We start from the raw sequence: 12,679 nt of genomic DNA on the forward strand, positions 1-12,679 counted from the left end.
ATCGTTTCTCTCCAACGACGTTTGCAACTATCCGCACTGGTACAGTTCGAGTAATATTGTCGAGGTTGGTGTACGAAAAATGTCACGATCTTGAACAAGCGACGGGAGGTGACGTTTATTAACCTCTTAGGTACTGAATTTTACATGGGCTGCTTCTTTGTACGCCAGAGTTTCACGCGAATTACACGTAAAAAGATAAGGCACTGCAACATGTGACGAATAATAGTGTTGCCTACGCAAGCACAATAGAACGAAGTTTTTGATAATTATATTATAATTTTTCTTAGAGATACGATGCGTATACCTGAACTTGAATAATTTACTTTATTAATTGATAATACAATCGAGTGCGATATATTTTAAAGCACCACATACAGGTCACGATGTTCACGCTCATAGCGCGATAGTGTTTTTCATATTGCTCTTCGTTTTCTATTTTCAAGCGATATTTTCAGCTTGAAGATTCTACGAAATTAGAAGGAGACGGATCGCTATGTCAAAAAGAGCATCTAATAATAGAACGTTTATTTTAACGGAAAGCAACAACTGATATCTGATATTGGCAAAAACAAAGACTATATATTCTGTCTGTATATTGTTAACATTGTCATAGAACGTTGCGAGGACGCAAAAAAGTGCGAAGCAAGACAATTGAAAAAGATGATTTAGTTGAAACGGTGAGCGAATGAGCGAGTAGAGTGAGCCACCATAGTGGCGCGTCGTAATATAAGACGACATTCGCGAAAGCCACTATAGTGGTCCGTCGTACCTAAGAGGTTAACGGGAGTATCCCGCAATAGGAAAGTTCGAGTTGTTGGCGGACCTTCTCTCGTTTCCGCGCTTAACGAGTACTCCATTCAAAGCGATGCTCTCGCGACTCTTAACGATCACGACATTCCGTTGTTTATACACAGGTACTCGAGAGTGGAAATTCTATTCGTAGGAGGCATAGGTCGAACGTGACTGATCGTCGGCAAAAAATCAGCCAGGAGCAACTTTCCGACAAAGAAACCACTGAACCGCTACACCACCTCGTTACCGCGACTAAAAACCTAATTATCAATTAATTGGTAATTATTACTTAATTACAAAAAATTAACGTAACGCAACTCAAAGTCAAAGCCTTTTTCGCGAAGAAAGTAAAGTAATCCAACGTCAAGTCGGGTGCAATTGCTACAATTCGGTAAACACACTCGACTAATCACTTTTCACTGCGTGCGATCGACGATTGACGCGTTAAACTTGACGCGAAAATCTTTGAAAAATTTGTATAAGGACGACACCGACTCGCTGGACCGGAGAGCGTGACGTCAGAGGCTAAAGCGGCAGACCGCAATGTTCGAGTAATATTTATGCCTCTATTATCGTTCCAGCTATTCCAGAAATGGTAATCGATACTTCGTACGACACTACAGCACACACTTTCGCCGTGGCTCTAACGAATAACATTTCGAACGAACAGCTCATCGTTTCGCAGAAAACTCGTCGCGGAAACGTGATACCCGAACGAAACATTTTTCTACTGTTTCTACGGTCATTTGCGTGGCAAACAGTAGGACACGTTGAGCGATTTTTTATCGCTTTCGATGTTTTCAAGATCACCGAATGGAAAGCGAGTGGCTTCTAACCCGCGACGATATTCGATCGGAAGTCGCACTGTTCGATGCAAGTTCTTTCCGCGACGTAACTCGAAATGACGCGACCAACCATGGTCACGAATTGTCGGTTGATCCGCCTCGATTCGACCTCTGACTTTTGATCGTTCCGCCCCTTACTCGGATCCACAAATCGCCTCGTCTAAAGCTGATGGACAGCTCGTCACGCCACTAAGAAATCGAACACCGTCTCAGTATTTTTCGAAACCAACAGCGCAAATGCAAGTTTCCATCTTTCTCGATGGAAGTCGGTGCACTTTCTAGCGATAGAATAAACGCACGGTTTAAACGACGAGGGAAAAGAAAACGGAGCACTGTGCAGATTGAAAGTTTTGCTTTCTTTGCAAACGAACGTGGCGGCAGTGTTTTCGCGGTCGAAGCGTGGAAGAAAATGAGTGGCGTAGCGCGTACGACGCGCTACGTATATTGTTGACAGGTCGAAAGGTAACTGCGGCACATCCAGTTCTTCGAGGCAGCGTACCACGCGCGCCACGTGCTCCGCTCACTTGGCTCCGCCTACCAGTCGCTCGGTGGCCAAAGAAACCGCCGTGAATCTATAACGAAGCAGCTTCTGTTAAAGCCGATCTTTCATCGTTACTCGCGATCCTAATTGGACGTGCGCCGTGAATCAGCGAATTTATAGCCGCTGTAAAAAGTGCAGATCGCGCGAACCATCGGTATTTCCGAACGGAAGCGTGGAATTTCTGCTGAACAGCAGAAAACAAAAGTTGGAACTGAAAGCAGCGACACGAGCAGCGTGGAAGCCGCAGGGTAAATCCATACTACGTTCCGTGGAAAGAAACGAGTTCCCCCAGAAAGTGCAGGTAATTCCTGGCGGTATCAAGGCCTCAATTAGTCTCGCAATCGCGCACGCCACCTTTAAAAATGTACACGTGACGCGTAACAAATTGTGGCTAGCAATTGCTGCCATGGTTTGACGCGCTGTAACTTGTGTTCGCGCGGACAGTGTCGGAAGCGCGCTCGATCCTCCGATAATTTCCAGCTTTGTATTTTATGGTCGAGCGGAGAAAGAATCGCCGAAGTTTCGAGTGAATTTTTTCAACCAATTCCGTATCGAACAGCGTTCACGCGAGAAACAGTGGTAACAGTCGCAGGTTTACACGCCACGCTTATCGACGAGGTTTTTAGCGTGTCCGGGGAAAAAAAAAACCGAGCGTCAGCCATACCGTGCAACCATGTTCCTTTATCGCTATCTGCAGCGACAACCGGTTCGGTTAAGGATCTAAGTGCAGTATCGATGCGAAACTTCCGCACTGACTTCATTTACAACGCGACTATTATAGTAGCCACGAATACATTACTATGGCACGGATTAAACGTAGGTACTTCCATGTAGTCACACGATTCCGATGACCTCACGCGACCAGACGGTTTCAAGACAGATTGAAAATATTATTCACGATCGAACGATTAGCTTAATACTTTGACTGCCATGTTGGTCATATATGACCGGCCATGATTCTTCCTGTGGCGCCACGGTGGTCATTGGCGACCGGAGCGCTTGAAGTTCTTACAATTGTAAAAATTGTGTGAAAATTGACAGTTAGGGTATTTTCAATATAACCGATAAATAGAAGATACTTTGAAATAAAAAGTGTCCCATTGAACAATGAAACATTTTTATTGGAACATCGATAAAAAAAAATGAGAACAAATGTTGCATCTAACGGTGCACTGTGTTAAAACACTTCAAATATAGATGTGGCTCATCGATACAATCTGGACGATAGGTGGTCACCTTTTTGGTCCGATTCTTAGTAATTTTTCATCCTAACTGTTTAACATTTTTGTTATACCACTCTCTGCAAAATTTTCGTACCAGGTACGCTTGCCCTTCTTTCTTCTGCATTTCGTGTCGCAATCTTTATCGAATAAGTATATTTGATGGCTTTGGTGAATGGCACCGTGTAAGGTGCGTTGCGAATGCCATTCTAAAATCTGATACCTCGATTTTTGTTTTTGTTGCTTGTTTATAGAGTATCATCGCGTTTGAAATTGACGTATTTAACAATAACTCTAAAGCTAATTTTATATACCACTCGAGGGTTCTTCTATGTGGTGTAGAATATACTATCATTCGATCTGATAAATCTGCAGCACATTTTCCTCTATTGTAATCTACCACTACCATTGCTTTATCAGAAACATCATTTTTTTCCGGACTTCTACCATTTCAACCGAATGTTTCGTCGAAATCATAAAAATAATCACAATACTGTTTACTAATATCTTCTACACGTTTCAACAATATATTCCGCAGGTTTTGCTTACGACGAAATAACAAATGCGAATGGTTTGTTGAAATAAACGAAGCCTTGTTATAATATGTCGCTATCAATTGTTACCAAGGCGCCACGGTGGTCATCCGTTAATTAATAAGATAAACGGTCCATTGAGGAAGAATGTTGTTTTACATCATCAATTTATTATTCTTTTGCCATTAAATGCTCTGAATATTAAAAATACTCCCGTGGTGTCCTCAGCGAGACACGTGATTTCGGCGTGGCAGTCAAAGTGTTAAAAGCTTTACGAACGTTTCTCTCCGCAATATCCGTCTATCGGTAAACTCATCAAGCTTCTTCTTTCGGGACATTTGTGTACATTTGTGTACATACATTGTGCTTGACTCGAGCGATTTATCGATTTGCAACGGTGATAGGTCGTCCGAAAAGTTTCTTTCGTTTTATAAGGAAACAATGGAAAACAGGGCTATGTTTACACCTGCCTGAAACAGCTGACAAACTAGTGTATTATGGGAAAAAGATAAAAGAGAGAAAATATCGTTCTTTTTCCCTACGTCGCGTGAATTTGTGGATGAAAAGCTGTTTCGGAAAAATTGAACTTTTGTTGCTAATTTCGAGAATGAAAAGATCGAATTAAACCTCTCGATAAGCTAAGTAAAAATTCACCTTGGCTTCATTAAAGAATGCAGTTACGTATATAAGTTAGATTTCTTATCTACCGCGGAAAAGAAACTTAGTTGCAGTGTAAAATTTTCTTGTAGAAGTAAACACGCAATTATCAGGTCGTCCGAAAAGTTTCTTTCGTTTTATAAGGAAATAATGGACGCACTACATTTTCCATTTTGTATTATTTTATCGAATGATCCATTATGATCCATTTTCTTCTATCAAAATAAAGATCACAACGTTCGACATATCGGATTTCATGTTTGTATAAAGATGTATCGTTGTAAAAGACGTGTCTGTAAAAGAAAGCCACTTTTCGGACAACCCGATACAACGTTAGAGTCTGCAAACCAGCCATCGTCCGATTGTAAATTAATTTGTAATTAAATCAACGTGTAATTAAAGTCGCCTCTTGTTCTGTCGAACGCAAAATCCTGCGCTGCACTCGTGAAAACAGCCGATGCACATCTCTGTTCCCTTAAGTTGCAGCAGGCATATCACATCGTCATCGACGTATCGTAAAATCTTCCCATCTGTCTTTACGTCCGAAACCGTTAACGAAGAGTAAACGAGCGAACAGCTCCATTAGATTTCTCAACCGGTTTATTTAAAAGCCACCTCTTTGCGAGAGCTCGTATTTCCACCGAAAATAAACGCGTCGGTGGAAGCTCGCTGGCAGCTTACGGGGGGCGATGAAAGCGAAAACGGCGGGGGGCAAAAGTTTGCAGCATACAACTCATCGAACATAATTCATAAACCACATTGGATCGTATTAGATCGGTCGCAATGAGTTATCGCCGATTTCATCGACTCATCGTTAGACGCGAATTTCCGAATTTCTGGATCGGTTTGTCGCGTGGATCGGCTCGGCTGTCGATCGCTGCGATCGCTTGCGGCTGTGCCTGCAGAGAAATGCACGGTGCACTGGGCATCGCGTTAGGAAAATTCGACGGACGAGATTTCAGCAGCAACAGCTGACAGCCGACGATAACGTCATCAATAAATGACGAGAAGTTGGAGGAGTTAGGGACAATTATTGCGCCAGCGTGAAATTTCGTGCCAGGTGGACTATAACACGCTGGAAAGAGACGACGAGTTCCAGCTCGTAAGGAAACACGCGAAGCTGAAGTCGCCTCTGCTTCGCAGATAATTTATTTGCTTTCTGATAGCTTTCTCTGACGTTCTGCGCGAGTATGAAAAACTGCTGAAGGAAACGACGAAGTATTCTGTATCTCCCCTGATCCGTTGGAAGGAGATGACGCAGTTATTAATTGGTTTTTCACGACATCCTTTTCCGGGATGCGTCATCGATATAATAAATCAACTGTAGCAAATTTCCTTCGTCCTGATTCCAAAATATCTATACAACATGACCTTCCTATAGATGCACACGAAATTGAACAGGTCAACAAGATCTTACAACCGTTTCCATCAGAGCTTCATCAAATTCTTCGTGTATATTAAAAAGTGGAAATAAATAATCAAACTGTACTACTATTCGATAGATTTAATTTACCTTCAACTTGAACGTTAACCCTTTGCACTGCTATGTCGAGTATGACTCGACATCAGATTTTATCTCGGCAGCTGCTTTGTCAAGTTCTACCTCTTTTTGTGAAACGTGCGGAAGAAAAGCAGCATTGCATCCTGAAAGTTGTTTCAAGATATATCGTACACTTAAAAATTGGAAAATAGCACAATAGTGTGGACAAAACTGGTATTTAAGTGAATTTCTATCTTCGTTTATTTACTTAAATTGTCGTATTTTTTAGTTAAGTAAATTTATATAAAACACTTAAAAGCGTTGAGAGCTGCTGCTAACGAAATTGAATTAAAATTCCGAGTGCGAAGGTTTAATATTTTTAATTTTACCTATATTTCTGTATACTTTTAATTTGATATTTCGTACAAACAATATATGAAATCGTTAAATAAAATCATTACTGCAAATATAATTAACCACTTAAACAATTTTTACACTTCTCTGTTATTCAACTATTCAATATTCAATTATTCAATATTAGTCCTTGATATTTGGAAAATTGAGCGATGGAAACGTATAGCTCGCTGTGGCACGCGCGGTTGGCTAAATGTTAAAGTGGCTAAATGCTAACACTTTACACTCCCTAACAAAGAACACAAAGAGTTAAGGAACCAATTTACGAACCAATGTTGCACTCTCATCGATTGGACATGTAGAAACCTAACATAAACAGGGAGAGCCTCGCAAGTGCGAAAAGTTCAAACTTGGAATGGATAGCGTGCGGATCGCAAGATAACGGACGTACTTAAAAGCGTTGCGAGCTGCTGCTAACGAAATTGAAATAAAATTCCGAGTGCGAAGGGTTAATATCGTCGAAGGTTCGCGATATCAACCGATCGGTTGCAAGCTGACTGATCGCCATTTAGTCGATAACTCTTTACGACAGGATCGCCATAAAAATACATCGAGGTCTGTAAAATCATTTATTCGAGCATTAATATAGATCTCCATAAAAATGTAATATCGATCATAGTTGGCAATCTTCCGTTTTGGCAACATTTAAGCCACACATAAGCAACGCTAAAATGATTGCAACGATCCCGCCATTATCGCCTGTATTATCTCTATATACGCGTATAAATTTCCCGACTAACGTTCAGAAATTGCAAACTGGCACCGGCAATTTTCTATCGCTTTAAGCTCGAGCCCCGAAGAAATTGGGCTAAGTATAAAATACAAGGGAAACGAATTCGGTCAACATCGTAGCTGGCGCGCGATACAGAAATTTACGATCGGTTCGTCCTTCTATCTCGATAAGTTGCTACATTTTTACCGCTTTTCGACGGTACCGCTTTTTGCAGGATTCGAAATGGGTCGCGGTCGATGCGTCTCTAATTATCGTTTATAACAGCTAACGAGTGTTTTCCCATCACACGAGCGTGTTTTTCGTGCTTTTTACTGTCACGAGCCATCCGACGCAACGCCGTACGTTTATCCCGAAACATTCGCATCGCTATCTGTATCTATTACGTTCCGTGACTCTCTACGCAAACCAGGCCCCAAGATGGCAACCGGATGTCCACACACCTTTACTGCGCACCCTCAATAGTCTTAAGGACCCACCATGAATCAACATCTCTCTACCAGTCGCTTAGTCGCTAAATCGCTCAACTCATCTCTCGGTTCATATCTTACTTACGATTTATACCTCTCGCGATACTGTATCTCACTACTTACAAGTCACTCCTATTACAATTAACACTTTACCGACCGCTAACGATTCAACAGCATACGCACATCCGACCGGCAGCTCAGGCGCAGATTCTCTCTGGCGCCGGCTCTGTTTCTGTTTAGACTCTCCAATATCTTTCTTTTCGTTCATCGCGAACGGTAAGTTTTTCAAATTGGTATAAAACTGTAGGAGCTTACAAAGCGACGCAATTGACGCAACTGAGTAAGGTACCTTAGTATTAAATAACAAATTACTGCTCAAATAATGAGAAAGATTGTCGGCGACAAAAAGCTGATTAATAAATTATCGGTCGGTAAGTGTTAGCGACAAAAAAACAATTAATAAGCTATCGGTCGGTAAAGTGTTACCAACGTGATCTTGCTAATAACTATTCGAGTCGAACACTTCTAACCTTATTGTAAACGACATTACAATTCGACATCGTAATCTTACCCTGCGAGTCTCTCCAAACATTTCTATAATCCTGAGACAAGTTGTTGGAATAAAGTATATGTTATAACCTGTTAAACTCAGTGTAATACTAGTTCAACCAGCTCTATTATCCTAACGGAAATAGGGAATCGATTAATTTGTGGCGTCAATTATCTAATTGTAGCGGGAATTTGCGACTCCTGTTGACGCGACTTCTCCGCGATTGGATTAAACAGTATCAGTGTCTTTATCGTGGTAATCCGGCGAAGTTTAGTTGGAAAACTTGTAATCTACACGGCAGAAGGCGGAACTATGCGAAAGTCGGATACACCGATGGAAAGTAGCAAGTTGCATAAACAAATAGAATCGGAAGAGCATCGTATTTCGTTGTCGACCTGTGTCCCATTAAACGGAACCAGTGGCACCGATAAATTTCGCGGATTAAACGGTTGCTGATAGAACAGAAGGCGAGGCGTGCATGCGTCGCCGACTCTATTGTTGCGCGCGCGTGCGCGAATTAATGCACGGACGCACATTTCGGCTGCACCCGTTCGTAAGATTAAATTATCATCCGCCTCGTTCACTCTCCGATTTTATCCCAACCGGCAACTATCTCGTCACGTCGATAAAACGCCTAAAATAAAAGGCTAAACTCGTGACAAAAAGAACAAAGAGGAAAAGAAACCTGTCTAATCAGAAGGACTAATTAATCTTTACTTTTCCGACTATCGAATGACTCGACAAACCAACCTCGAATTCAATTAATGCTAACAGCACGATCAACGCTTAGCAGAATCGTACGATCAAATTGTCGGAAATTTTTCCGGTCACCCGGTACAACGGTCCGGTCACGGGACAGTGGAGGACGCAGAGACGAAAAGAGTGGGCCGAGAGGATGCGGCAGATGCTTTCGGTTATTTGCGTGGAGAAAGAGAAGCCCGACAGGACTAAAAGTCCTCACGGATAATCTATGTGCTCGCACGTCCCCTAATTCGCCTAATTCCGAAAGATCGGATTAATGCACCGCCACGTATCTCGGTTGAGCTTGAGTCGAGGGCGCAATTAAATTTCGACTACAGACGCTTCCTAACGATGCGATCGACTGCAGCGAGGTCTCGCACGATTCGTTAAGGATCAGATTAATCGCGTGTCGTCATGATCAGCATAGATGATGGTTCGATCGTTAAGTAGATTTTAACACGTTGACTGCCGCGCTTGTTTTCAATGAAATCTCCAACTTAAACTTAAACCTGTTTGGACCTATGGGATCCAACTATGGGGAACAGCGAGTAATTCCAACGTAGAAATTCTTCAATGATTCCAATCAAAAACTCTAGGATCCTTAATAGATGCACCTTGGTATGTTACCAACGAAACAATACATCGCGACCTTAAGATACCTACAGTTAAAGAAGAAATATCCAAATTCAGTAACAGATATAATATAAGAATTAACAACCACCAAAACCCATTAGTTACCCAATTACTTGATACGACGGATCAGATCCGCAGGCTAAAAAGACATTTACCCTCTAGATTTAAACATTAGATTCAGCTAAAATCAAACATACGATAATCACTTATTATTCACGTTATAGTACCACGCCAGAATAATTTACTTATAATTTTCAATGAGAACTGATTGTAAAATTCTTCCAAATAAAAAAAGAAAAGAAAAAAGGCCGTGAATGCCGCTGTACCAAGCGTACTCTGCTAGGTAATCCCACCGACATTTTAGTAACGCTTAGGAATAACAAAAAATTCCTGCCAAAAGATATTCCTCATTGCAAACTAAGAAAAGGGGAGATGGTATCCGAAGAAAATGATAACGGGATTGTCGTACTCAAATGGAGAAATACACGGGACGTGAGAATTTTATCTACAAAACACGCTCCCATCATGGTAGCAAGTACAAAAAAATCGTGTTGTTTCTGCAAGCCAACAGATATCTGCAACATTAAAACAGACCGAAGACCCTTTCCGAGTTATTTTCTTAAAAGGCGTTATAAGGTATGGATATTTTTACACAAATCGTTATATTTCGACGTAATACATTCGAATTAAACGTTTATTTGATCCCTGGAAAGTTTTAAAAATTTAGTATACCACGGACCGATACGACCGGGACGTAGGGACTTAGAAAAATTTTGAATCGGTCTAAAGAGACCGAAGACCTTCTTCCAGTTATTTTCCTAAAAAGCGTTATGAGGTATCGATATTTTTTTACACAAATCATTATATTTCGACTAGCTGTTGTTGAATACAACGAAGGAAAGTGTGGTATAGATTATTTTGACCAAATGGTTTCTTATGCCATCGCAATTGGAAAAGGAATAAAACGGTACCGAAAATTTGGCATTCAACTCCTTCTGGGAATTTTTATTGTAAACGCTTTGACGGTTTACAGAATTGCAACAAGGAAGCATATAAATATTAGAATATTTAGAGAATTATTAACTGGAAAATTACTAGGGCTGTCTGAAAATACAAAAAATCCTCAGCATAATATCAGCATGCAAACTATGTTATGCAGATAAAGACGTCGAATGGACCGAACAAAGACACAAAGGAATTTAAAGAAAACAACAACTTATTCTCCAAATTGTCCCGATTAAACTCAGCTTTGTATAGAATGCTTTAAAGTTCTACGTTCTAAATAATTTTCTTAATAAATCTTTTTCGTATTACTTTTATAACAATTCAACAGTTTTATTGCTTCCTGTGGAATATCTTTTCAAATACCTACGACGATCCTTCGCAAGTAGGCAAATAAGCGTCAGCCGAATATGGGTGACGCGGCAGTCAACGTGTTAAAGCACAGACTTTATCCTGTCGCGAATTTTCCCCGTCGTTGTTAGCCTTCGTTTCGATAGTTTTGCATATCTCGTTCGCGAACTAGGCAGGCAAATTCTATACAAACGGGGAAGAAGAGAAATGAAAGCAAACGATTTGAGATTAAAAAATTTACGACTCGTCAGAAGAAGTTTCATTGTCGTACACCTGACGTGTGCGCGATATTTACAGCCGCGACTTTTCTAACAGCTAAGAATATCTACACCTACTATTTACTACTCTGGGATAATAAAAAGTTATTCGCGTATCTGTTTACTCGCTTTCAAGTATCGTTCTTCTATGTTACTTTTCTTGTATCGTACACTCTATCTCCAATGTTTCTATTTTAGGAGCTTTTTACGCACGCAAAACAACGTAAAGTGAAATCTCTACGCTCTCGTATGGCGGGAATTCTGCGTCGCTGGAAATAAAAAAAAGAAAACAAAGAAAAACGGAGGGAAAAAGAAGAAAGAATAGAAAAGGCACGTTCTTATTTTCCCTGTTTCGAGCTCGATTCCTTGACCAGACGGAGAGACGTTAAAACAGCACGAAAGGTCAAGCCTGCGGTTTGAAAAAAGCCACTAACCATCGAAGGACGTTCGGTCCGACGATCGAATCCTCGTTTCCTCTTCAATAATAGTTAGCCACGTACGCGGCCCGAATATTTAAGGAGCAACGCGGGAATATTTCAAGGGATCCGGAGGAGCAGTTGGCAGTTGCCCCGGATCGATTCGAGTCGCCGTTTAATTCAATCGGCAAGTGAAAAAATATCTGCCGGGATTATCGTCGTCGCGATCCTATTGGCCGATGCTCACCGTCGTCTCCAATAATTTCTCGGCCGAGTCTCGTTCGCGTAATCGGTCACATTTCAATCACAAAGAATATTAATTTCATCAAACTCTTCGATCAGTTTCCTCGATCTTGCACAAATCAATCCTTTCGATGAAACGTCACCGAGCGGAATTACCACGGTCTGTTTGAAAAAAATCTCGAAAGAATCAATGCACGTTTCACACTTATCCGGCTGTAACTCGCACGAGTCCCACGACGATTCTCGATTTCGTAAAATTTACGATCACGTGCCGCGATACGATGCGAGCTCGCCGTCTCGTGTGATCCGTCACTATCACCAGGCTGAACGCACAACACTGGTTTTTCGAGCGCGCAACGCGAGCACCGCTGTCGCAGCCGCGAGCAAGGCGCGAGCGCAATAAAAAGAAGAAACGATCGGCGGCGACAAAGATGTAGAAACGAAGAAAGAACGATCGGAGGACTCGGCGGACCGCGTACCGCGTAAGTACGTTTCTGCTGGTCTCGTCCGCTGCTACAGATATATCATCCTGCACCAAGGTCCGCCCCCAAACTGAGGCACATCCTCGTTCTGGTGCACGTCGCGCTACACGGCCACACCACTAACGATTGTTCCTTCGAGGAATGATTGTGGCGAAAATGGGGCGTAAATGTAACTACCCCAGCGTTGCTCCGCCAATCAAGTCTCATAGCCTTTTTGAAATCGCGTCGTCCTCGGCGATAGTCGCGTAGTTAGCCAATTAGAAAACGAATCGCGGGAATCCCGTGACGGTTGGAATTCGAATGTTTGCGAGTGGAGGGGAGC

General features: G+C 41.7%; 1 long non-coding RNA gene across 1 annotated transcript in view; it reads left to right on the forward strand.

The window, feature by feature from the left end:
• The window catches only part of LOC126922840 (uncharacterized), a 177,417-nt gene that overhangs the window by 77,511 nt on the left and 87,227 nt on the right, over positions 1 to 12,679 (forward strand). The gene's annotated exons all lie outside the window — the stretch shown is intronic.

The sequence above is a fragment of the Bombus affinis genome, chromosome 1 (genome assembly GCF_024516045.1).
Source record: "Bombus affinis isolate iyBomAffi1 chromosome 1, iyBomAffi1.2, whole genome shotgun sequence".
NCBI classification, from domain to species: Eukaryota; Metazoa; Arthropoda; class Insecta; order Hymenoptera; family Apidae; genus Bombus; species Bombus affinis.